Source organism: Anolis carolinensis, chromosome 4, assembly GCF_035594765.1.
Source record: "Anolis carolinensis isolate JA03-04 chromosome 4, rAnoCar3.1.pri, whole genome shotgun sequence".
NCBI lineage: Eukaryota > Metazoa > Chordata > Lepidosauria > Squamata > Dactyloidae > Anolis > Anolis carolinensis.
In genome coordinates, this window is record NC_085844.1 from 173,438,782 (window position 1) to 173,465,159 (window position 26,378).

A 26,378-nucleotide genomic window follows, 5' to 3' on the forward strand; every position below is an offset into this window, starting at 1 on the left:
TCCCTTTCTGCCACACTCCTCATTTCCATGTTTGTGTTTTCTTTAGGTTTTCAAACACATTTCCTGGCTATTATAGAAAATATTAATCAATTCAACAGCTTTTGTATTCTTTCACTTAGATTCAAACAGAGACAAGAGGTCTTGAGAACCTTTCCTCATAACTATAACACTACTGGCTTTGTGTCAATGACTCATTATTTTTCTCTGTGGTGCATTCAGAAACCAGGCAGTTTAGGTTTTCCATTACATTTGTCAGGGCACTTAAAGACAGTGGGAGAGGCAATTTCCAAAGTGTTAGCATTACACACTCTAATACCTCTTTTGAAAGCGCTGATGGTAGAAAATGGGAGCTATTAGTTAGTTAATGAAAGTTGTACATTCTACTTTCTTATGATGTTAAGGGTTAATTCTTGTGGTCCTTATTTACCAGAAGAAGTCGCTGGGAATTCAGTAGATGGAGCATCTGCAGTAGTCTTTAGATTAGTGTTGGGTATATTCATCAATCACAATATATGAGTCCTTCAAGACTTTTTACTGTAACTTCTATTTAGAGTCCTCTCTTTCCAAAATGAATCTTCCAATTACTTCATGAAAATTTAGAGGTTTTTTTCTATAAAAGGTACAGAAATCCCATGATGATGATGCATTTCTTTAAAATACAAATATTAAAACATTTCAACAAAATACATATTAAAATGCACAAAACAAGGATTAAACATAAGATGCAAATTTAAAATTCATCATTAAAACTGTGTAAGCTGACCTGCTGGAAGGAATAGGTCTTTGCTTGTGTCTTACATTGCAAGAGCTCATCTAGCTGTCAGAGCTCTTCCAGCAGGTTGTTCCACAGTCTTGGGATGGCTGATGAAAAGGTCCTCTGAGTGATGGTTCCAGTCAAGTTCTGGCAGGCTGGAGCAGTCACTCCCCAAGGGACCTCAGTTTTCAGGGTGAATTGTATGAGAGAAGCCGATCCTGGAGGTAACTTGGACCCAAACCATGTAGGGCTTCAAAGATCAAAACCAACACTTTGTATTTTGCTCAGAAACTAATTGGCAGGTAGTGTCATGACTTTAGGATAGGAGAAATATGTTCACTCCTGGATGTTCCCGTAACCAATCTGGCTGCTGTATTTGGAGTTCCTGAACTTGGTACAAAGGTAGCCCAATGTACCCATTGCAGAAGCCCAACCTTGTGGTTATTAGCACATGCATTATCATCTTCAGATCCTCCAAAACTAGGAAGGGGTGCAGCTGACAGATCAGTTGAAGCTGGTAGAAAGCACTCCTGACTGTCACCTCTGCCTGGGCTGACATTTGGAGAAACAGATCCAGGAGCATTCCCAAACTGCAAACACAGTCTTTCAGGGGAGTGTAACCCCCATTCAGAAATAGTTGGCCTCCATCCCCAGATTAGGACACTTGATGGCAAATATCTTTGTTTTGTCTAAATTCAGTTTCAGTTTGTTTTTTCTTATCCAGCCCATCCAGGCATTTATTTAGAGGAGACACACTATCATTAGCTGAATCTGTTTTTGAAGGTATGGAGAAATATATAAACTTGACTTGCTATTTGAGTGTCATCAGCATATTGATAACACCTCACCCCAGGCCTATGGATGATCTCTCCCAGCAGCTTCATGTAAACATTAAAGAGCATTGGGGAACAGAATAGCACTTTGTGGGATACCACATAATAGCCCATTTTTTGAGGAACAGCTATCCCCAAACACCACTATCTGGAACCTGCCTGAGAAGTACAAACAGAACCACTGCAGCACAGGACCTCCGATTCCTAGCCCCTCCAGGCATTACATGGTCGATGGAATCGAAGGCCACTGAAAGATCTAAAAGCACCAACAGGGACACACTCTCCCTGTTGATGTTGAGAAGGAGATCATTCACTAAGGTGACCATAGCAGTATCAAATCTGTATCCTGCTCTGAAGCCAGTTTGAAATGGGTCAAGGGAGTGTGTGCCATCCAAGAATGCATGGAGTTGGAGGGCAACTTCCTTCTCAACCACCTTGCCAAAAAAAGGGAGGTTAGACACTGTAATTGGAACCTCATCTGTAATGGGTTGAAGAGGACGTTTGGGAGCGATTGTGTCAATAGCCTTTGTTAGATTTATGATTCCACTTATTGACCAGGGATTCAACAGGATTGTTGGTGATGCCAGCCATAGAACCCTCTAAGGCCTCCTAGAATCTCAGAGAGTCCATTAGCCTTCAAGAGCAGAACATTTTAATAGGTCCTCCACCCCTGCAGGGGTAGGTTGTAGCTGCGATACTAGTCCTGACCAGAAAATGATCTGTCCATGACAACCCGGCGGTGTTAATGACCTCCACCCACAGATTTGCATGTTCTGAGCTAAAAATCACATCAAGGGTATGACCTGCCAAATGGTCCAGAAACCAACTGGGATAGGCCCAAGTTTCTCATGGATACCATGAACCCCCAAGCTGTACCTGACACACTGGCCTCCAGTGGTATGTTGAAGTCACCCAGAATCAAAAGTCTGGGTGACTCCAACAACCTCAGAGACCAGTTTTGTGAGCTCAACCAGGCAGTCTGTTAGGCACTGGAGTGGACAGTACACTAACAGAATCCCCAGTCTATAAACAAAGCATGCAACTGTAGTAATGTACAATATAATGTATGAAAACAGAAACAAGACTAAAAAACAATTTTATACCTTGACATTTTAAAGACATGGAAAACATGTTTGTGTTAGCATGTTTGTGCTTTTTGAGTAATGTGATCTAAATGATTTAATTTAAAATCATTTAAAAAATAAAGATAGCAAAAATGCTCCCAAACTCCTTCTCCTCCCACTCCCCACTCTGCAAAAAATGGTACCTTCTCCATCCTTTCATCATTCCTTTCCTTACATGAAAAGTGGATCCTGTCTGCTACCAGCTTCCCATGCCAACAAGGTTTTTGATTTTCCAAGATTTCTGCTCATGTGGAGAAGCTTTATAAGAACCAGAAACTTTCATCTTTAAATATGTTTCTTTCCAAAGACAGGGCAGATGGGCATTCTCTTGCTCTCCTGTTACACATAGAGTAACTTATAAACAAGGCTTTAATGTGAAATAAAGTGGAAGAGGACACATGTTTTCCTTCGTCTTCATCAGCAAAATGTATGGAATTCAGATTGTCCATGAAAATGCATGATTCTTGACAGCTTTATAATGTAATTTGTGATAACTGAAAGTACCCATGAGCATCCCAAACAGATCCTAAGAAGCTCTGTGTACCTGAAATCACAGGTACCTAGCAGTCCTGACTCCACCAAGACACAGCCTGTCTGCTGTGATAACCTTCATGATCATACAAATAATGAAACTATTGGATTAGTATTGCATGCAAAGATTACAGGGCAAGGCCTCATCCACTGACGTGATGAAGTCAGCTGGATTGTTACAGTTTCATTCAGCAGAAGCAAACCGTAGCCCATAGTCTGTGAGGTTCGGCTTGAGTGCTGGTGGATGTCTCCCATTCATAGATTTACTTTTCTTATGTAAGCATTATGCTAGCATGAAATATCTATCTGTAAGCCAATGGCCCGAGAAATTCATTTTTCCCTTCCAGTTTGACATTTGCTCTTCCACCTCCTCCCTCTACTTAATCATTCTTAATTTTATTTATGTATCTCATCTCCCTAGGGAAACAATATACTAATTAACAGCTTTGCTTATTATGTTTGTGTTATTTTCACATCATAAGTGCACCAAATGAACCTGATACTCTAGATCAGGTTGCTGGATGACTGGCCTTTTTATTTCAGTAATACGACACACATGACAAGTGGTGCATTCCCAGGTGATTATGCCTTGAGGAGTGTTATGGAGACACAAGGTCAAAAGGCTGAGTGACTTTAACTACCTGAAAGAGCAATATAATCCCTCTGAAACTGGTTGTCTGGAGTGTGTTATGATGGCTAGGTAGAGTCATCAAAGCCATAATAAGAAACCCATTATGTTCCAATGCATACAAATGCACATTTGAACACAGGTAAAGGACAAATTGAAGTTCTTATATTGCCTCTTCCATGCAAACAGGATACAAAACTGGTCAAGATGATTAAAACCTTTCCAGAAAAATAATAAAGCCCTGACACTAACAGATATTTTGTTTGTTTAAAACACGTATATTCCATGACTTTGTCCCTAAGGGTTCTCAATCAGGCAGCAGTAGTATAAAAAACTAACAAAATTACTATTGAATTTAACTGATTTCTGTCACCAAAGCCCTCAAGGTGGTTAATAATAATAAAATACAGATAAAGAACAGGTTAAGATTTGAGGGCCCAAGAAGGCTCCTATGTGGAAAAATATACTGTCAGATAAGTTGAACTTAAGCGTTACAGGACTAGCATTCTGAATCAGTATGCTTGGAATCAATCAGCAGTCATGGAATTGAACAGTTCCTACAATCACATATGTTTTAAATTAGTGTTGGGGAAACCTGTTGTCTTCCAGATGGTGCAGGGCTCGAGAGCCCATTAGCCATAGTCAGCATGACCAATGGTCAAGAGTGATAGGAGTTGTAGTAAAACACCATTTAGGTTCCTGAATACTATTGCAAAATATAGCAGGCCACTTAAAACATTTCTTGAGAATAACAGTGTGACTAGGGCTGGCCCAAGGTAATTTTCAAGTGTAGACGAACAGAATTTTGGCACCCCCCCCCCAAAAAAAAACAACCAATCACTGAAAAATAAAAGTGTGGGATAAGCAAAATGTTAGATGAGAAGGAGGGATTAAGGAAAAGCCTAAATAAGAACAACACTCTGAAAACAGGGGAAATCCAAACAGGAAACAATCAGGGCCAGCTAACACCTCCCAACCAAGGAATCCCCCAGGGAGGAAGCAGCCAGGCTTTGAATCTGCAAGGACATTAAATGCTAATCAAGCTGACCAATTGCAACATTCACACTAGCCTCAAACAGACAAGAGCTCTTTCTCACCCTGGACTTTCCACAGATATATAAATCCCACTTACCTAGCTTCCAACAGACCTCAGAACCTCTGAGGATGCCTGTCATAGATGTGGGTGAAACGTCAGGAAAGAATGCTTCTGGAACATGGCCAGGCAGTCCAAAGACCTGGCCTCGAGGATGAAGGCCAGAACAGGCCACAGCTGCGGAGGCAGAAAGGCCTCTTACCTGCCGGGTCCTCTGGCGACCCATCCCAAGGCAGGCGGCAAGACCGAGCGGTAAACCGGCACCAAGATGGGTGCACCATACAGCCGCTTGGCCCCACCCTGCCTCTGGCGGATGGGTGAGATGGGTGAGGCACCCTCTCCGACCACTGCGCATGCACCACTGCACTGGCTCTGTCGGATGGGGCTGCCCTCCTGTCGCTGTCCTTTGGCTGCAAAAAGGGGGAGAACTCCGCGGAGACAGATGAGCCTCTGAGGAGAGATAACGCAAGGCGAGCCACAGAGGGGCATAACGCGAGAAACACCCCAGGCCTCCTCTCTGCCTGAGCGGTGCGCCTTTCTGCCAACAGGGTTCCAACCCACTTCCCCCAATGACGTAGTACAGTGGAGAGCATCCTGGGAGGTGTAGTCTTCACATGGTGAGAGGGGAAGGGGAAGAAGGGGAATGAGGGGCGTGGTTAGTGGAATGATGTAGAGGTTGACATCACCGCAAGCCCCTTAGCAGCAGGGGGTATTAATGTAGAGAAGGGCTAATGCTCCCTAGCGCTGGGCGTGAAGGGGAGGCAGCAGATAAAGCAATATGGTGGTGGAGGGGGCATCGAGGAGACCGAGGAATTATGTGGACTGAGGGAAGGGGCCGCCTGCAAACGGGAGCAGTCTTGGTGCCAGAGATGCAGGGCAGGACTTAATAAACTGGCGGGTCAATGGTGGACACAGAGTTACTGTGCATTTTCCGGGCTGTATGGCCATGTTCCAGAAGCATTCTCTCCTGACGTTTCACCTGCATCTATGGCAGGCATCCTCAGAGGTTGTGAGGGCAGGCACCTCTGAGGATGCCTGCCATAGATGTGGGTGAAACGTCAGGAGAAAATGCTTCTGAAACATGGTCATACAACTCGGGAAACTCACAGCAACCCAATGATCCCGGCCATGAAAGCCTTCAACAACACATTTTCCCCATTCCTTTTGCCTGAGCATTTTGTCCTTTGCGAGTTGAAAGAGCAACAACACACAAACCCCGCTGGAAGCAGGAGGACAAAGAAAGGGGAGGGAGGGTGGGGTGGGAGGGGAATCTCAGAGCAGGTGCGCGAGGGGGGGATATGGGGAGGGGGAGGGGGCAAGGAGTGGGGCCACTGAGGCAGGCCAGGCCGCGGTCGCAGAGGCAGGAAGGCCTCGCCTGAGCAGAGGTGCCTCAATGGCGCCTCCTAGATGATGGCCCCTGGCAACTCCCTAGCTCGCCTAATGGTTGAACCGCCCCTGAGTGTGACTGAGAATCAATATTGTTATAGCTATACAAGTCCCAATTTGATTATATGAATATCACAGATCTGAATCAGAAATGCCAATCACATGGACACCATGACACAAGGGAGTTAATTTATTTTTAATTGATAATCTGATCTTTTTGATAGCTACAGTTTTCTAATGGTCATATGAATTTGCTCTTAACTTGGTGACTTTGTCTAAGGATTTTTTTTCTTCCTCTGGGAAATAGTCTAATAAACCCACTCAACCAAATCAATGGGAGATACATGTGTAAATGCCACTTTCTGATCAGTGTTTTCATTTCTTTTAAACAGTAACCAGAACCTGGTAACTGCAAGGTGAATCTAGGCTTAATGACTGGGAAAAGATCTGCTTTCCATAAAGTATTAAGGTAATGTGATTTTTATTTTTATTTTTTAAACAAAATATGATTGGTTGAAAGAACTTTGTTATAACTAACACACATGACCTCTATTCAGCAACCTCGAACAGAGAAAAACCATATTTTATACTAATACTTAGTTCTGGAAGATAGTAAAGGCTTCTTGAATGATTCCAACTGTCATGATTTAGTATGATTTGTCCACTCCGTTCATAGAATCATAGAATAGTAGAGTTGGAAGAGACCACATGGGCCATCCAGTCCAACCCCCTGCTAAGAAGCAGGAAATCGCATTCAAAGCACCCCCGACAGATGGCAAAAAGAAGTATGTCTCTTTATCCAGAGGCTTGTTTCTCATCCTATGATAGCTTAGTCACCTGAAACAGCTATCATAAAGCTATTATTGGTAGCAATTTCTCAAGGGATAGCGCTATTGGTTTGTTGTAGTAAAAACAACAAAAAACCTGGTGGAACTTTAAAGATTAACACGTTTATTATATTGTAAGCTTTAGTTGGTAATGCTCTGTTGTTACAAACTACTGTTCCATTTAAGAGTACCATGCACATGTAGGTCTTTAACATTTTTAGGTATTGGAACTTGAAGGTAGGCAGAATCTTTATTCAATCTGTGTTTCACTGAGACTCACAATATGGGATATTTAGCATTGACACTCTGTTTGTTTGTCATTTTGGTACATGTGCACATGCGTGTGATTTTGTGCTGTAATAGAAATGCACTGTAGAAGCCAAGAAAAGGACTCGGGGGGGGGGGGGGGGGGACCACAGCTTTGGAACGCCCTTCCCAATAAGATATGCTTGTGCTACCTACGTGCCATTATTTTTCAATGACAAGTTAGGACATGTTCATCCCACTCCCCAGTACATTTCTGTTTGGAAATATATCTTGTGTTTCTACATATTTTAGTTGCTATAGTATGTTATATTTAATATTATTGAAGTGTGGTATTTTTAAAGCTGTCTATTATTGAGTCACTTGGAGTCAATTAGATGCTTAAAATATAATAAGGCAAAACAACAACAACATTGGGTTGCTGTGAGTTTTTCAGGCTGTGAGGCATGTGGAGTGTATATATATCTGTGGAATGTCTAGGGTGGGAGAAAGACAAAGGTTCTTTCTCCCATATTGGATGTTCCAGAAATATATATACACTCCACTTGCCTCACCTCCAACAGACCTCTGAAGATGCCAGCTACATGTGCAGGTGAAACGTCAGCAGTGAATGCTACTGGAACATGGCCACACAGCCCAAAAAAACTTAAAGCAACCCAGTGAATCTTGCCATGAAACCCTTTGACAACACAACAACATTTTGAAAAAAAAAACAATACTCAGTTTCTAGTTTTATTTGAGCTGATGCTTTTAGTATGTCTTTAGAGAAGAATCAACATACATTTACCTAACACATTTTCAGTAGCATTTTGTTTAAAAACAATGTAAGTTCAAGACCTCTAGTAGCATGAGAATTAAAAGCAAATGAGTTGTGTTTCTGTTCTGTTTGATTTATTAGGATTTTCAGTTGTGCAGAGCTTTGTAGCCACAGAGGCCTTCTACAGGCCCTTCCACTCATCCATATAACCCAGAATATCAAGGCAGATTATCCACAATATCTGCTTTGAACTGGATTATCAGAGTCCACACTGCCATATAATCCAGTTCAGTGTGGATTTTATACAGCTGTGTGGAAGGGGCCTACATCACCATTGGGAGGTTTATAGCTACCACAAGCATTCCCCATTGAGCTCAATGGAAATTGCTTCTGAAAACATATGTGTAGGGTTGCACTGATATGTAATAAGGTTCATTTTGTATGAGGTGGTCCTTTTTATCGACCCTATTTTACCATGACAATAATGTCTTTGGCATCTCCAACCAACACAGCTCATGCTGGATGAAAACAGGGTGGATATATCCTCTTGACACCACTCAATAGTGCTAACGGATACAAATCATGCTGGATATATGGTGACGATGAACGTAATAGCTTCAGCACAATAACATGATGGATAATATGCCAATAAAGGGATTGATAATGTGAGGAATCTCTTGAGGAAAGGTAGGAAGATTGGTATGTAAAAAGATATCCTATGTGAAGAATAGCTGGAAGATTGAATTAATTATGAGGTTACATCAGGATCTATGCTTTACACATGTCTTGCTTTGTGATGTTTTCCACAGCATTTTCCAACTACAGTAGAGTCTCACTTATCCAAGCCTCACTTATCCAAGTTTCTGGATTATCCAAGCCATTTTTGTAGTCAATGTTTTCAATATATCGTGATATTTTGGTGCTAAATTCGTAAATACAGTAATTACAACATAACATTACTGCACATTGAACTGCTTTTTCTGTAAAATTTGTTGTAAAACATGATGTTTTGGTGCTTCATTTGTAAAATCATAACCTAATTTTATGTTTAATAGGCATTTCCTTAATTCCTCCTTATTATCCAAGATATTCGCTTATCCAAGCTTCTGCTGGCCCGTTTAGCTTGGATAAGTGAGACTCTACTGTACTTGCATTTGTACATTGCTGTTTCACAAAGTGGCATGTGTAGAGCAAGGATTCGAAGGAGTATTTCCATCCAGAAAATAGACTCAGCTCTTAAATCAGTATGCGTTTACAAATAGAAAAATAAAGCCAGGTAATATACAAATATACAAATATTAAAAAATTGCAAGACATTTAAGAATATAGTTGTTATATTGAACTGGAAATGCATCAAAATCTCTGTTACATTTTTTAGAGGTCAAGGAAATTTCATGTGCCAAATTAACTTTAAATTCTTAATAGCCAAAAGTCAGTGAAGCTTCAAGATGGAACACCCACCTGACAGCGCTTTGACAGGTTACACTCATAACTATATGAACGTGCCTGTTCTTTATTCTCCATTTAAAAATTGCTTAGGTTTTTCATAGACAGATCAGAAAATATAGATGAGCTATAGAGATATATAATATTACATCATAGGACATATATAATATTGTTTTTGATTATGCATCTAGTGCTATCTCTAAAATAATCCCCTTTATCCTTTAGTGTGCAACAAATATGACACATTTGATTCAGAATGGCTGGACAATAATTTATCGTGTAATATATATATAAAAAAACAATTGGAACACTCTTTTTCTGAAGTTATTAGAAAAGAAGAGACTTCCCTGGATAAAATAATATTAACTTGTGTCTTACAAATTCCATCAAAACTTTGGGGCTCTTGTTAAAGGTTAAGTTGGGTTAGACTGATATTTCTGGGTAAATGACCTGGAGCTTATTCATCTTGAACTAAATCTCCCACATTGGCCTCCATATGCTTGCTATTTCTTTTATAAACACATGCATGCTAATGTTTTGCCACACAAAGCTCTATTGTAGAAGGAAAGCCATAAAATGTTTGTCTATAACTGACATCTTCTAATGCAACCACTTCAATTTGCCTTTTTAAAAATTATATTTAACCCTGTGAAGGTGTGCACAGATTTGAAATTTGCATAAATTTGACATGCATAGGGCTAAGTAGGAATATAGTCTCTTTAAAAATGTTTAAAAGAGGCAAAAGAATGTTTTACCCCAAGACAGAATTCTTGCACTGACCCTGTTTAACATCTTTACTAACCATCAGCCACAACCACCACTCACAAAGAGCTTTATATATGCTGATGACCTTGGCCTAACAACATAAGAAAAAGACTTGGAAACAGTTGAAATCCAACTTACAAATGCCTTGAAAGATCTCTCCAGCTACTACAAAGATAACCACCTGAAGCCTAACCCTGCTTACCACCTAATGAACCGTGAAGTCAATAGGAAATTGAAAGTTACCTGGGAAGGCCAAGAGCTTGAACACTGTTTCCATCCTTAATATATTGGTGTCACCTTAGATCAAACACTAACATATAGGAAACACTGCATGAACACTAAGCACAAAGTAGCTGCACGCAGTAACATCCTATGGAAACTTACTGGCAGCGCATGGGGTGCAGACCCAAAATTAATAAGAACATCAGTCCTGGCCTTGTCTTACTCAACTGCTGAGTATGCCTGCCCTGTTTGGCACAAGTCTAGCCATATGAAGCAGGTAAATATAGCATTGAATGAAACATGCAAAATAATCACATGATATCTCAAACCTACACCTGTTGATAAACTCTACAAGCTAGCTGGCATCTCCCCCCCCCCCCCACCCGATGTGTGATGGGAAGTTACTACTAACTGTGAGAGAAATAAGGTTGAACACTGTAAAAGCCATCCACTGCATGGCTATCAGTTTCTTCCCAGTAGACTAAAATCAAGGAAAAGCTTCATGAGATCCACCACTCCTCTTGATGTTCCCCCATTAACAGCAAGAATATCCCCCTGGGCAGCTAAACCAGGAAATCCCAATTGGGTGCCCCCCTCAAAAGAGTCTGTCTCCAAGGGCAAACCAAAAGTGAGCAATTTGGAAGTCCCTGAACAGACTCAGAAGTGGAGTAGGCAAATCAACTTGGCAAATGGCACTACCTAAAAGATTTCTCCACCTTGTGCAATTGTGGAGCAATACAAACAATTCCGCATCTGTATGCTTGTCCACAATGTCCTACCTCATATACAGAGGAAGGCTACAGACAGTGCGGTTGCTGTTGCCCGTTTTTGGTCAAAAGATATTTAGCCGCTTGTGCTCCTTCTATTTTTTATCAGTTTTATACTAATTTATGCAATGCTTTTGATACGAAATAAAGTACTCTTTTATAGATCTAGTCTAAAGAAGTTCACAAAGATATCACATTGTTCATATCTGATGCTCATCTGTTTGTTTTCACTGGAATAATTTTGATAGCATTTCTATTGATGCCAATTTTACATGATGGGTTATGGGCTTGTTTGCTATGGATGTGCAAACTCAGCAAATGGAATTATAACTATTGGTTTTACCATCATTATTGGGTATAACTATGCAGGTCATATTCACAAAATTTATTACACCATTTCACTTGAGATTGCCTTTAGGTGATGTGGTTTTTTTTACTTTGGGGCAAGGCAGAACTGTGGACCAAATCCTTATGTGAGCTATTTGCTCTCCTTTTTGGTTCTGAATTGTCCCCTTTGGACACAATGCTGGCTAAGTGAGGGCATCATCACATCACACAAGAGTTCCTCAGCCCTCAAGCATGCGAGCAACGTGAACCTAAAGCCAACAGAAACAGAATATTACAGGCCTATATGCTCAATATTCTGAACTAATGGAACATTTAGAACATAGTTATCATAAGGCTGTAGAGAATGAAATAAACTGGGTTTTCAGGGTTAGTCATGAGAACACTTCTTCAAAATGCTGTCAGTGAATATGACCAATATGGGCCATTGGGATGCATTCATTTTCACAATAGAATATTTTATTACTGGCAATAATGATGCTCTTTCACTTGCTTTCAACAAAACGGTTAACTACGGTAATATAATGACTATCAAACATTGTGATTCTGAAGGCTTTAGTTATACCTCTGAAGTATGACTACCTCCTGATCTGCTTCATGCTGTGCAATCTTTAATTGGCATCTGCTTATCTCTGAGATCTGCTGTAGAATATTGCTGAGATAATGCACTTATCTCCCTTGGTGAGATGTTCAGCTTCCCTGAGATCAAAGGCATAGCAGTAACATGAGTGCTTCTCTAAGTTCAGGAACTATGACAAGCTCTTTCTTTGGCCTCCCACTGTGTATACATGGTGGAATCTGTCTGGTTCACACTGGAAGAGATCTGCTGGGCGGCCTGGGTGTCCTGAAAGACATTACTTGGAACATTATGTCTGATGCATACTGGTGGAATAACTTGGATCAAAAGAGAAGGAGGTCATAATGAGAGACATGACACACTTCTGCACTTCTTTGCTCCAAGATATATTCTCCTCTTCGATCTGCTAATGATAATAACCAAGACCTGGTTGACATGTTAGATTTTTTGTTCAGGAAATCTTTTCCATAAATAGTTCTCAGATTGCTGTTTGGCACAACATGCCAAAGTTATGGATATTGCGATGACCCATTGATAAGCTGGGGCCATACTACAGAGAGAGGAAAGAGTTAGCATCATGTCAGGAGGCCTGCCTGCCCAATATACAGCTGCTGAAAGCCCAAAATGACACTGTTGCAGAGAAAGGGAGTAAGTTTTTCTTTTAGGTTTTCCTAGGAAACTAAGCTCTTGCATTTCTGCACTCGATTCAGAGAAGGGGGTGGTACCTTTTTGTATTACTTACTCATGTCATAAGAGTCAAGGTACAGTAGTAGTTACATTGTCTCATTGGGGTTACTTTTAAAAATTAAATTTTCTATGTTTATACAAATATATCTATTCTCTCTTTGACAAAGCAACATGTTTAACAGTTAAGGAGAATGCAGTTGGCAAACTATATTGAAATATTTATTTGTTTATTTATTTACAGTATTTATATTCCGCTCTTCTCACCCTGAAGGGGACTCAGGGCGGATCACAATGTACATATATGGCAAACATTGAATGCCATTAGACAACAACACACAGACAGACAGACAGACAGACACAGAGGCTATTTAACTTCCCAGCTTCTGGCTTTGTGAGGGTGTGCTTGATTCCAGCCACAGGAGGATCTGCTTCATCATCCACTGTGACAATGAGTCCTTTTTAATGGAGTACTTCCTCATCCGGTGTTGTACATCAGTTAAATTAGCCTCCCCGCATAAGTGGTCCCTAATTTTTCCTACTTGACAGATGCAACTGTCTTTCGGGTTGCTTAGGTCAACAACGAGCAGGGCTTTTTTTTTTAATTAATTGTCGGGTGCTCACTCCGACACGGGCTGGCCTCGAACTCATGATCTTTTGGTCATAGTGATTTATTGCAGCTGGCTACTAACCAGCCTGCGCCATAGCTCGGCCCAAGCGAATGCCTCTGCTCATATAGCATTCTACTAAAATGGATTCAAAATTGTTTTTCTGATTAGTCTGGTTGGGAGGAGATTTATTTGACTAGGAGACGCCTGTTCCCTTCCAGTTTCAAATTTGGAGAAGAAGCGTTTTCTACACAATATGGAGTCAATGACTACTTACCCTCTAGTCCCCTTCACTCAAGTTCCCAGAGTATTTTTTTTGTTAAAAAAAAGACAGTAGACACTATATATGTGTATAATTATGTACACATTACTAATATGGTGTTGTTTTGTATACAAGTGCATCTATAATATAAGATAAATACAAAAGCCTAGATTGGCATGACTTGTTAATATTATTTTGCAGAAGGAACTTCACTATTATTCTATTTTTGCTGTTACTTCAATTTATAACCCATTTTTTCTTGCAAGAGCTCAGAGTGAATAACAAAAACACATAGGTAACATCGCAATTATACATATCTGAAATCACAAACTATAAAGGTTTTTTACAGAGAAACACTTTAATCCCTTTGAATAAACCCAAATATTAAACAAATAATTCCCTATTTTATTTCACCTACAGAGTGCATATTTAAGCTTCATTCACATATCAAGAAAGTGATGGGACATTTAGGAAGTTAGATCCAAAAAGCTGAGAGCAGCTGTGGCAGATGGATGGTAATGGCAGTTCAGACATTTCATTTGATAAATCTGATATGTTTCAATGAGAAATGTACAAGATAACTCAAAGTACCAACAAAGTACTGGAATTGGATAGTGACCTGTGATTTTGTCATCAAAGAAGAGCACAGGCTAAATTCATATGGGAAAGGTTGTTCTTTCTATATACACTATAGTTAAGTGCCCATCTGTGGGTAGCAGAGTAAGCAGTATTGCCCAAAGGAGGAAATGGAAAATTGATAGAAATGGGGGAGAGAGACAAGGAAGAAATGAAGTTGTGTAGACTATTTGGGATGACACAGAAATTATTTTAATGAGAATGCCTTGCCTAGGAGGGAATGAGAAAGGGAGAATTGGAGTCAAGAGAATGCCCTGGAATGAATAAGAACATGATACTGTGAGTCTTTAGAAACAAGAAATAGGGGACATTTTAGCTCATAGTAGATTCAGTATGAGTACATACTGTTTTGATGGCACCTTTTTGTATACTCAGAATAAGAGCTACTCTATACTTAAAAGAAAATGGGGAAAAATCATCCCAAGACCAATGGTTTCTGGCTGTTTCTGTAATATTTTTGCAACTTGCTGGTAGAAATCTTACATTGCTATTGTAGCTCAGATGTGCATAGGGCTGCATGAGGATGGAACAGCGATGTCACAATATATTTTTGAGAGAAAAGGAAGAAGGAATAAATATATATTACAAAGATCATTGTGTCAATTTCTAGATATTGCCTGGGCAACCTGATTTCCATGTACTTGGATTAGCAAGGTTATTAATATATTGGAAACAAGGAAATTAACATTGTTTTCCACCTGAATCTGTTACTGTTCAAATTTAATAGAATGCACATTTTCTTCAAAATTAGGCTAAAATTGTTTTCTCAGTGTACAAATGGTCTAAAAATCTCCTACTGTGGTAACCAATGGCTATAGTACTGGATTCTCTTTATTTTGTTTTCATATTCAATATTTCTTCCCATTTGTGACCCAAAGTAGCTCAACACATATTTTTAAAAACCCTGTTGTCACAGTAAAAAAGTTGAAACAATTAATTTTGTCATTCTTTGAAAACCAATTCTAATTAAAAATAGTTTAAAGGAAATAAGTTTGAAAAGTTGTCAGAACAAGAAACATGGGTCTAAAGGTGCATCTACATTGTAGAATAAGTTCAGTTTTATACCATTTGCTCAATGCTATGGAATCTTTGGAGTTGTAATTTTATCAGGTGTTTAGCATTATTTGCCAACTAGTGCTGATGCCTCAACAAACTATGACTCCCAGGATTTTATGTCAGTGAGCCATGGCAATTAAAGTGGTGCCAAATTGCATTAATTCTGCATTAATTTCTTCATATGCCCTGAACTCATAGAGCATTGGCAAGTTGTACTATTTGTAAACCATTTTCTTGAACAGATTCAACCCAAATACATACTGCCTGCAACTCAGTATTGACTTGACTACAACAATGAACTCAGTTCAATACAAGCTTCCCAGTAATCTCTACAAGAAATGCCATTGTTCAATCTTCTATCAAAGGTAGTGCTGAAACATCTCATAAATTAGTTTCAGCACATTGAAAAAATCATCCTATGGTTAGATCTTGGTGCTGTTTATTCCACTTATCTCCTTCAAAGGATACACTGAAATCCGTGCTTAGCTATAGCATTTTAATGTGTTTATTTCCTTCCTGAATGTTGCCAGGTGTTGAATTGCCTTCTGAATGTGAATCTTGTTGGAACGGAGCCAGCAAATTTGATTTGAAGGTGCATGTTAGATTACTGCTAGAGAGATAACCACTTTGCAGTATGTGTCAGCACTAAAAAGGCCTGCCCCATGTTAATTTACAACACACTCCTGGCTCTGGTTTCTATGCTGGGCATGATTCAGGCAAAGATTTGTTTCACAGTGGAATGCTTTGTCCTATCCTAGGGGAAGTCACTTTTTTGCACTACACATTCCAAAATCCTCCAACCAGCATGGCCACAATTGGGACACTCTGTTATGGGATTTTGAGAAAGAGAAGAGAAAATAGATTTTAAGAAACAGAGGGACCAAGGAGAAGAAGGTGACTAAACTCTCTCCTAGATGTCTATTGCCAATCTAATGAGGCCATGAAGCTTATCTAGTCTAATTGATATTTCTCAATTATAGAGAGGATTGCTCCCCAATCTAGAAGCACAGCTCAACACTAGGTACCCTTGGAGGCCCTGAAGAGCAGGAACAACCTTTTGTGAAGGAACAGTCACCTGCTTCACCAACATTGACCACATATAATTCAACTGCCATTTATTTATCTTTGTCCTAGATGTCATCATCAGAAATCATATAAATACATATTGCCCATTGTTAAAACAAAATGTCTAAATGCATGGTCTGTTGGCATGTGAAATGTCCACCTCACTGAAGCTCAGTCGATTTTGGTCTGATCAAATCCCTTGAATCCCATGCTGAAGGATATACATTGAAATAAATTGAGATAAATAATCCATTCTATGTTTCATAATAAAAGAAATATAGAATGTAGCTAATTAAGTAAATAATTATGATCTATCAATGATGCGAACAACATCTTCCCCCCATGTCAATGCAGAAATGTTTATTGGTGAAAAAGTGAAGCAAGATGATACAAGTTATTTGAAGGGTATGAAGCAAAATACATACGGCACACAACTGTTATGGAATTAATATTGAATATTCTGTCAGGTCAATCAGAATTCAGAAGGAGTGAAACAGGGCAGAGGGACTCCATGGAACAATAAAGGAACAGAAGAGAGAAAATCCATTCATCCCAAGTAAAACCTAGATTTGAAAACTGTCTACTATAGGGAGTAAAGTTTTGCAGCTTTTTATTTGTACTGAAGATACAAGAATGATGACCTAGTTATCCTGTGGGATGGCTTTCAAGCTTTCCCCTGATCTATTCATGTAAACCTCAGCTATGTTGAGTTCATTTTTGATCTTATTCTATTAAAATCTCCTATTGAGAGTGAAACAGAGTGGGAGGAAGAACAATTGCTTTATATTGCAGCATACATCATTCTACTTAATTCAAAAGAACCCAGCATTTGTAAGGCTCCTGTTTCTAGACTGTTTACTCCAGAGTAGGTCTATATAATTATTAGGCTTGCTCAAATAATTCGATTTCCCCGTTACCCGTTATTAATTCGTTACTTTCGTTTGTTTTGAAGCAATATACGGCCTTGATTGTCCACACGTCTGGATATTGCGGTTTCGAACCGCAAGAGGCCGTTTTTTGTTATGTCGTCGTTTTTTTCGTTAGGAAAAAAAGCTTTTGCAAATCACCCAAACTCCCACCATTCAGGCCCTTTCCTTTTGCCCCTCAGCAAAAGGGGCGTCACGGGCTCAGCCAATGGGAGGGGGCGAGGGGGAAGGAGGCCGAGGAGGAGGAGGAAGACGGAGGGGGGAAATGGCCGCCGCCGCCTCGCCTCAGCTCAGGCCTGGTGTCTCTCTGTGAGGCGGGAAGGCGGCGGATGGAGCCGGGAATGGAGAGACCGAGAGAGACAGAGACACGCAGGAGGCTGGCGCGGGGCCCGGCGGTGAGGAGGAAGAGGCCCGGGATGTGAGGGGGTGTGGGCCAGGCCTGTCCTCGGCTGCTCCCGGGGAGGGAGGGAGGGAGGATTACGATTCCCAGGGGCCCAGATTCGCACCCTCCCTCCCCCAATACAGGTCTCCATACGACGCTACATGAACTTGAATGGATACTGTGGTTGTGTTGTCGAAAGCTTTCATGGCCGGGATCACACTGTTGTGGTATGTATTCCGGGCTCTATGGCCATGTGCCAGAAGCATTCTCTCCTGACGTTTCACCCACATCTGTGGCAGACATACTCAGAGGTTTTCACGTCTGTGCGAAGCTAGGCAAGTGGGGTTTATATATCTGTGGAAGGTCCAGGGTGGGAGAAAGAACTCTTGTCTGTGGGAGGCAAGTGTGAATGTTGCAATTGGTCACTTTGATTAGCATTGAATAGCCTTGCAGCTTCAAAGCCTGGCTGCTTCCTACCTGGGGGAATCCTTTGTTGGGAGGTATTAGCTGGCCCTGATTGTTTCCTGTCTGGAATTCCCATTTTCTGGGTGTTGTTCTTTTACTGTCCTGATTCTAGCTTTTCTGTAGCTAAAAATGCATATAAAATTGATTCTATAGGGAGGATAAATGATTGGATTTCAACTCCGACAGCTTAGCTTTCTCTGCCAATAATGGTACCATACCAAACTAAACCTCCCAAGATTCTGTAGCAGTGAGCCATCTTGGATATTGTAAGGGATTTATTATTATTATTATTATTATTATTATTATTATTATTATTATTATTAGCCCTTGCTCCCAGGAAGGTGCCTTCGCTGTGGCTCCCAATTTATCTATCTCTACCTTTCCACATATTCTCCACATTGTGTGTATGTGTATGTATATTATATATACATGAGCCCCGATGGCGAAGTGTGTTAAAGCACTGAGCTGCTGAACTTGCAGACCGAAAGGTCCCAGGTTCAAATCCCGGGAGCAGAGTGAGTGCCCGCTGTTAGCTCCAGCTTCTGCCAACCTAGCAGCTTGAAAACATGCCAATGTGAGTAGATCAATAGGTACCGCTCTGGCGGGAAGGTAATGGCACTCCATGTAGTCATGCCGGCCACATGACCTTGGAGGTGTCTATGGACAACACTGGCTCTTGGGCTTAGAAATGGAGATGAGCACCAACCCCCAGAGTCAGACATGACTGAACTTAACGTCAAGGGATACCTTTACCTTTACCTATATACACACACACACACACACACACACACACACACACACACACATATGCAGGGACTATATATATATATATATATATATATATATATATATATATATATATATACAGTATATATCACACACACACCAATTTAACAAAGTTTCAGCCACAAAAACAAAGTTTCTGAAGTAGAACAATGACTTTCACAGTAAAGACAACCCAATTTAACAGGAAATAAGACTTTCAAACCAGGAACAGATTTCTGCAATTATTAAAAAATGGTTTATTATAAAAGCTATGAAAATTCGCCAAAAATCAGAGGATAAGGGAAACGTTCCAAATTTTGGTGAGCTATCAGTGTTAAATATGTTCTACCACTGTACCAAGTTTGAAGAAGATCACTCAAAAAATGAGGGCGGGAGAGTCCTGTAAAATCTCCCCTCGTGCTGTTTCTTTTTGGCCACTGCGCATGCGCGTCCGCCATTAACGAATTAATTTAGAAAATAACAAATTTTCGTTAATTTCGAATTTTTGGGGGGCAAAATTCGGAAATGACATCAGAAACGAAACGCTGGCGCCCCCAGCTTTTGAAACGAGTTTAGAATCAATTGTTTCATGGATCGCTCAAGCCTAATAATTATACTTATTAATCTGTACTCAGTGAGGCTGTTTAGGAATAGGTATTTGTGAATTACAGAATGGCTATTCTGATTTTAAAAGAATTTTGTTGAATGGGTGGTAGCACATCTTTTTTCAAAAATGAAAATGCTCAAAGCTAATAGCTGTTCCAACTTTCTTGAGCGGGAATTCTGCCCACTTCAAATACGTCATGTCCATATGGTTATATTGGAACTGGGGGCAGTAAATACCTTCTAGACATAGTTACACCTGGAGAAGAACACATTATGATCTGAAAAAATTGAACCAAAATGGGTTCAGAGGCATTTCTGGCTGAAAAATTAGATCTGTTGGGCTGCAAAACTTGGGACTACAGCCAGCAATTAAGAATTCTTTCTCAAGCAGAAGGTTTTAAATAATAAATATACTGGAGGCAGGATGGGAGAGAATAAACCAAATTGCAGCACTGCATTATTCTTGGAAAGAATATTTTTAGTTTTCCGCAATCCATCCAATAATATTTCATGCTATCAAAAGCAAAATGGTTGTGATGGTGGATACTCATCTTCCTGTCATTTCATTATTATTTTTGTTGAAATGATGCTCATGATGGTTGCCTTGCTTTATTAGGACTGCAAGAGAAAGATGAAAACATGGTGGAAGCGCCAAGACTTAATATAGCATCTACTGTACAGATAGGCATACAATTCAACTGTATAGCATCGACTTCATTTTTTAAATTTTTTTGTGATCTGCCCAGATTTGGTCCTACTGGTAGCCAAAGTGAGGAAGACATCTGAGACAGAAGAATCTGAATCATTTCTCCTGATATACCAGAAAAGATAATAAAGTGTCACTTCCCCTGCATCCATTCAGATTACCTTTCTGTCATTAAATGTACTGGTGGATGCTGTCCTTCACAAATATTGTACAGAACTATCCCTCTGATCAGCTACTCTGTGTGTGTATGTGTCTGTTCTGACTGCCAGCAAATTATTGTATTAGAAATAGATTAAATTTATTTCATAAAAACTAAGTAAAAATCAATAATAATATGAGAATATATGAAGTCAACAAGAGTTAAGACACATCTTGAGATGATAGAAATGTTATTTTCCTTCAGTTCTAGAAACCCAAATTATATATTCTCCATGGCAAAGGAGAAGCATAAAAAGCTCTTGCTGATCACAATTTTTCAGCTACTTTAATTTAGACCATGGAATTAATAATCTTAGGACCTCATCACATTAACAAATTTCATCATCCTAGGACGCTTGCAGGATGTTGGAAGCACAAAGCCTGCCAAAGCCCATCAGACAACAGAGGGCTACTTCTGACAGAGCTCTATGCTTCCAGCATGCAGACTGGAAGCTTCCCGTGTTCTCATAGGAAAGAATGGTGTGAACACAGGGGGAAGCCGGGTAGCAACACTTCCCCCCATGGGATGAGTAAAGGTGAGATATGGGGCATGGGGTGACAGGTTTCCATGCTGCCTGACGGATTTGCCATGCTGCCTGGTGAATCACCTCACTATCACTCACCATTTGGACCTCAGTGTGATGAGGTCCATAAGTACAAGATCTTTCAATAGCTATGTGTATTGAACTATGCCAGTGCCACATGGACTACACATCTATCCACCCACACCAACCATTAAAAACCAAATTAAAAACTCAAATTGTTAACTGATTATGTTGTTGTTATAGAATATACTTTTAAAGTGAAAATACTTAAAGAATAATATGAACACCTGCAACAAGGAGCATACCAAATGCAATGTTTTAAAACAGTTTTAAAGATTTTAAAAAGGAGGTAGGGAGGGAGAAAGCTTTCTAGATCAGTGAGGCCTGAAATATCCCACTTGCCCAGGTTCTGATGCCAGACATTGTTAACCACATGGCAATCATAGAGGGATGTCGTGTTTATATTCTGGAGCCTAATTCACACATTATTATCACACTTTAAATACCAGGATTTGTAGTTTGCTGAAGATTAGATCTGTCTGGCTGAGAATTATAAATATCCCTTCCTACACTTCAAATCCTAGGAATCTATTGGAGTGGAATAATAGTGCTTTAGTTCTATAGTATGAACGGGTCCCTGAACTTCAGCTGCATGGTCCAGCCATATGGTAATTGGACCACAGGTGAGTCCATGGGGCAAAGGGAGACTGACAATAAAACAATTTTTCAAGGGTCAACTACAGTTAGCCCTCCACACTTCTTTAAATTAAGGGCACAAGACCCCCTTGAATGTCGAGGAAAAGATGAATTTTGAAAAACTTTTTTTAAACCTGAGAGAACACTACTCTAAGAATTGATTGGTCCCCCTGTACGATTCTGTGGTCAGCCTCTACTGAAATACCTAGAGATTCCTAGAGTGATGCTATCTCTAGCAATCTCTCCCACCCACTACCCACCCCACAGCATGACTCTGGGAGTTCCACTGGAGGACCTAGAGCAGTGGTTGTCAACCTGTGGATCCCCATTTGTTCTGGCCTTCAACTTCCAGAAATCCTAACAGTTGGTAAACTGGCTGGGATTTCTGGACATTGTAGGCCAAAACACCTGGGGACCCACAGGTTGACAACCACTGACCTGGAGAAGGTGTGGAAAACCTTCCCTTGCAACATCCAACAAGCCCTGACTCTCTGGGCTTTAGAAAAGCTTTAAAGACGTGGCTGTGTGACCATGCATTTAATGAATAAAATTCTGAGTCAACATGGTCTGAATTAAGGTTTACGCATGAGGTTCTGGATGAATGGATGTAATTATATCCGTGTGTGTGTGTGTGTGTGTGTGTGTGTGTGTGTGTGTGTGTTTAAGGTTTTATAATGTTTAATAGTATTATTAACTGATTTGTATGTATTGTTTTGATTTTAATGATTGTGTTTTTGGGCATTACATTTTGCCAGTCACTGTAAGCCGCCCTGAGTCCCCTCGGGCGAGAAGGGCGAAGTATAAATGCTGTAAATAAATAAAATAAATAAAACAATTTTAATCAAATCCACAAATAATCAAATCCCGCAAATGTGGAGGAATGTTAGTATTTGTTCTGCCTTTCTATTGTGACAATGAACTGGGGGAAAAAAAAGATCAGTGATAAGCATGTAGATGGCTAGGCTTCAGAAACATTGGTTCCTAGTGGATAGCCTTTTCAAAACAGCACTTGAAGAAACACCTATTCACTTTCCATACATTTAAAAAATGCAGGTAGAATGGGCTTGTCCAAAAGCAAAGGAACTATGGCCTTCCCTCTCGTTGGGTGGCATTTGTATGCTATATGTATGCTTCAACAACAAGCCCAACGACAAACAAAGAAGCAAGTATAAAGATGTGTATTGATTTAGAAGAGGCTTTACAGGAACAAAACCTTCTTTGAACAAAACCCTTTGTTAAGACTCTTGGCACTGACACATGTTGCCTATACTACTTTGTCTCCAAGCAACTCAGAAAAGGAAGATTTTGTTTCTGTCAGCTATCGGGTCAATTCTTTTGATCAGTTTGTAGTCCAGAAGCATGTTAATAGGGCTCACGGCATAGAAAAATAAGCTCAGAAATGCAGCAAATTTTGCACCCTGAAGTATTTCCATTTGGATGGAATTCTGTTTTTAGAAGGTTTAACCATTATTTTTGAATTAAGGGACTTCAACCATGCATAGATATGCATGAAAAAACAGTCAGAGTATATTTCATAGAGAGGTTTTCCTACCCTTCTCCTTTTAAATGAAAGAACCCAGTACATAGAGGGTTTTCAGGAGGACCCAAAAGATTAATATAATTCTGCACCATCGTCAAAGATGGAGGGTGTGTGGTATTTGGGGAAGAAAGAGCATTGAGTTGGTTTATCCCTTCTTGATTAAATTGTGAATATTATAGCACTAGCCAGGTTTCTCTCATAACTATTATAGATTATTTATCTGGCCAAAATGTTTTCTTGATAAAACAATAGTAAGTTTACACAGACAACTGTACATTTTGACAGGTATTAATAATTTCATCATGATGTCCAAACAGTGCTCACATAAAAGAAACAGAGAAAACAAATGACTATTGATGTGAATAACTAAATACCCAGGCTTCAAAGGAGAGAAATGTTGGAAAGTGTTTTTCCAAACAAACAGATGACACATTATTGTGACATAAGTGTCTATTTAATGATCCAGAAATACTAAGAAGCACCATATCACAGTACTAATTGGAACAAGAAACAGTATAAAATACATGCAAACATTTTTACAATGAAATATAAATTTATACATATATGCCACTGAGGATAAGTTAAATCAGGCACCTTCTACACTGTCCTTATATCCCAGGATCTGATCCCAGGTTATCTGATTTAATCTGGATTATATTAGTCTCCATTGTTAAATAATCTGGGATAAACAGATAATCTGGGATCTGATCCTGGAATATAGGGCAGTGTAGAAAAGGCCTCCAACCTGTCCAGATGTGGTTGGACTGCAATACTGAGCCAGTATGGCCAAGGATGAGGAATGTTGGGAATTACAATCCAATTACATCTCAAGGACTATACCTTGGTCACCCTCTGTCTTCAGAAAGTTAAAAACCAGCTAATACATATACAACATGACTGGAGTTGAATGTTCCAGCCAATCCTGTCTTTGAGGAGCTGGAGTCACCAGGTATCCAGAGCCCTGTTACTGCAAATCCAATATAGTGAAAAAGTGGATATTTTCTTCCTTCCAAGCCCATAGGATTCCAAGCTAAATTTGAGAAATAATTACTTTTGTGGATTTTGTAGCAGTACCATTAATTGTGTGATTGACGTTAATATGCCAGGTCTTAAAATTTAAATTGCTAGTTGTGAAAGGATCAAGACAGAAATGAATCCTTCTCTTGTTCACCTCACTATAATCCCAATGGAAATCTAACTTATATTCACACCAGAATTGCTAACAACTCTGTAAGAGGACCTTTTATTAATGTCAATGAGATCTCCTGTCATGGGATAAAAAGCATAGCTGGATAGGAGTAGAGTATCTGATATTGTAAGTGAGCTCTCTTGTTTGACACCTGAAAGCCTGAGTTTTATGTGTGTGTGTCTTTATGTTTGTACTCCCTTTGAGAAAACATGAGGCAATTTATGGGAGAGAAATAATTGAAGCAAGTACCAATTTGGGGGTGGGGGTGGGGGCAGGTGAAGCAGAGGAAACTGTTTTACTCTAGTCCCTTCATCTTTTGGAATGGCCAGCTATCCCACATTCTTTCCCCATCAAGGTCCGTCTTTCCCCTGCTTTCCTCGGCTTTCCCCCATTTAGAGTCAGGTAGTATCTGATTTCTCAAAACACATTTTGGGTTCCTTTTCCATGCACTGAGGAAACAGAGTGCCATGGAGCTCCATAGGATGTCATGTTATGGCCTTCATGGGACTCTTGTGGGATTCAGTTTCTGAAATGCATGGAAATGGAGCTCAGAATCCATGGGAAGAGGTCCCTAGTGTTAGTGTTACACATGTTATATGCATAGCTTGAAGGTACTTTTTTAAAACAATATTTTGAATAATTTTATCCATTAAACAAAGTTTATGTGCATCGAACCATCAAAAAAAGCAAAAGAATTACCATCTCAGGCCCTTCATTTCAGAATTCCAGATAAGGGATGCTCAAACTGCAAGGAGAGGAACAGATGTTCTATAAATCCCACTAAATCTGCGGTTTTATTTACTCTTAGTTTAAATCATAGTTGTCAAGCATTTTGACATGATTATTACATACCCCAAAAGAAACTAAATATGGATTTTTATAAAGCTAGAGCTTTGTGCATCATGCAACTTAAGTTTGAAAAATGCATGGCTTGGATAAATTGATTGAAATCAGTACTTCGATTTGGTATTTAAATAAGACACAAACCTGCTAATAACCATTACCTGTCTGTCAGTCCATGTATCATGAATTTTACACGTAACTTATTGCTGTTTGAATATTTAGCAGTGCTAGCTGGCGGAATGGGCAATTTTCATTTGGACTACAGCACCTAAAATAAGGATTTCCCCCTGCCATATGTAGCCATCCTGATCTTGATCAAATAAATCCAATAATTCTTGTTTACACTTTTAAAATAGACATTAGTGTCAGAAATTGGGATAAGAATATACAAATTACACATCTGTAGGAGATCTGTGTTCATGGTTCTTATGTAGCTACGATCATGGTACTATTGTGGCAATTGTAACTCCTCTCCCTCACACCTACTTAACTTCATATTAGCCATGTGGAGAGAAGGGAGTTAACTTTATCAGGGTATGGGCAACAACAACAAGAAACTTTATTTATATACCGCTTATCTCCCCGGAAGAGACTGAGGGCGGTTTCAAACATTCAATACTACATAGAAAACATGCAACACCACTGTAATAAGAACATAAACATAATAATGATTAAAAACAAATATACCAATTTAAATAAAACCAGTTTCAGGACTACTCCATTGGGTGATATTCAGCTACCAATGGACAGAATTCCAGGAAGGGCCAAGACAACTGTGGGGACTGTGCTAGGGCTGATGCAACGAAGTAACATAGAGCCAGGAGGTAAAATAAAGTGCAACTGATGGCAAGGATAGAGCCTAGGTTACTTGATTTCAAGGCCTGCTG

At 39.8% G+C, this 26,378-nt stretch overlaps 1 protein-coding gene across 13 annotated transcripts in view; it reads left to right on the forward strand.

Moving 5' to 3' along the window:
* Positions 1 to 26,378, forward strand: part of dab1 (DAB adaptor protein 1) — an 861,244-nt gene that overhangs the window by 450,844 nt on the left and 384,022 nt on the right. For all 13 annotated transcript variants that reach the window (XM_062979600.1, XM_062979599.1, XM_062979591.1 and 10 more), the window contains one exon: positions 6,742 to 6,818. The gene's annotated coding sequence lies outside the window, so the exon portion shown is untranslated. The remainder of the gene's footprint in view (positions 1 to 6,741; positions 6,819 to 26,378) is intronic.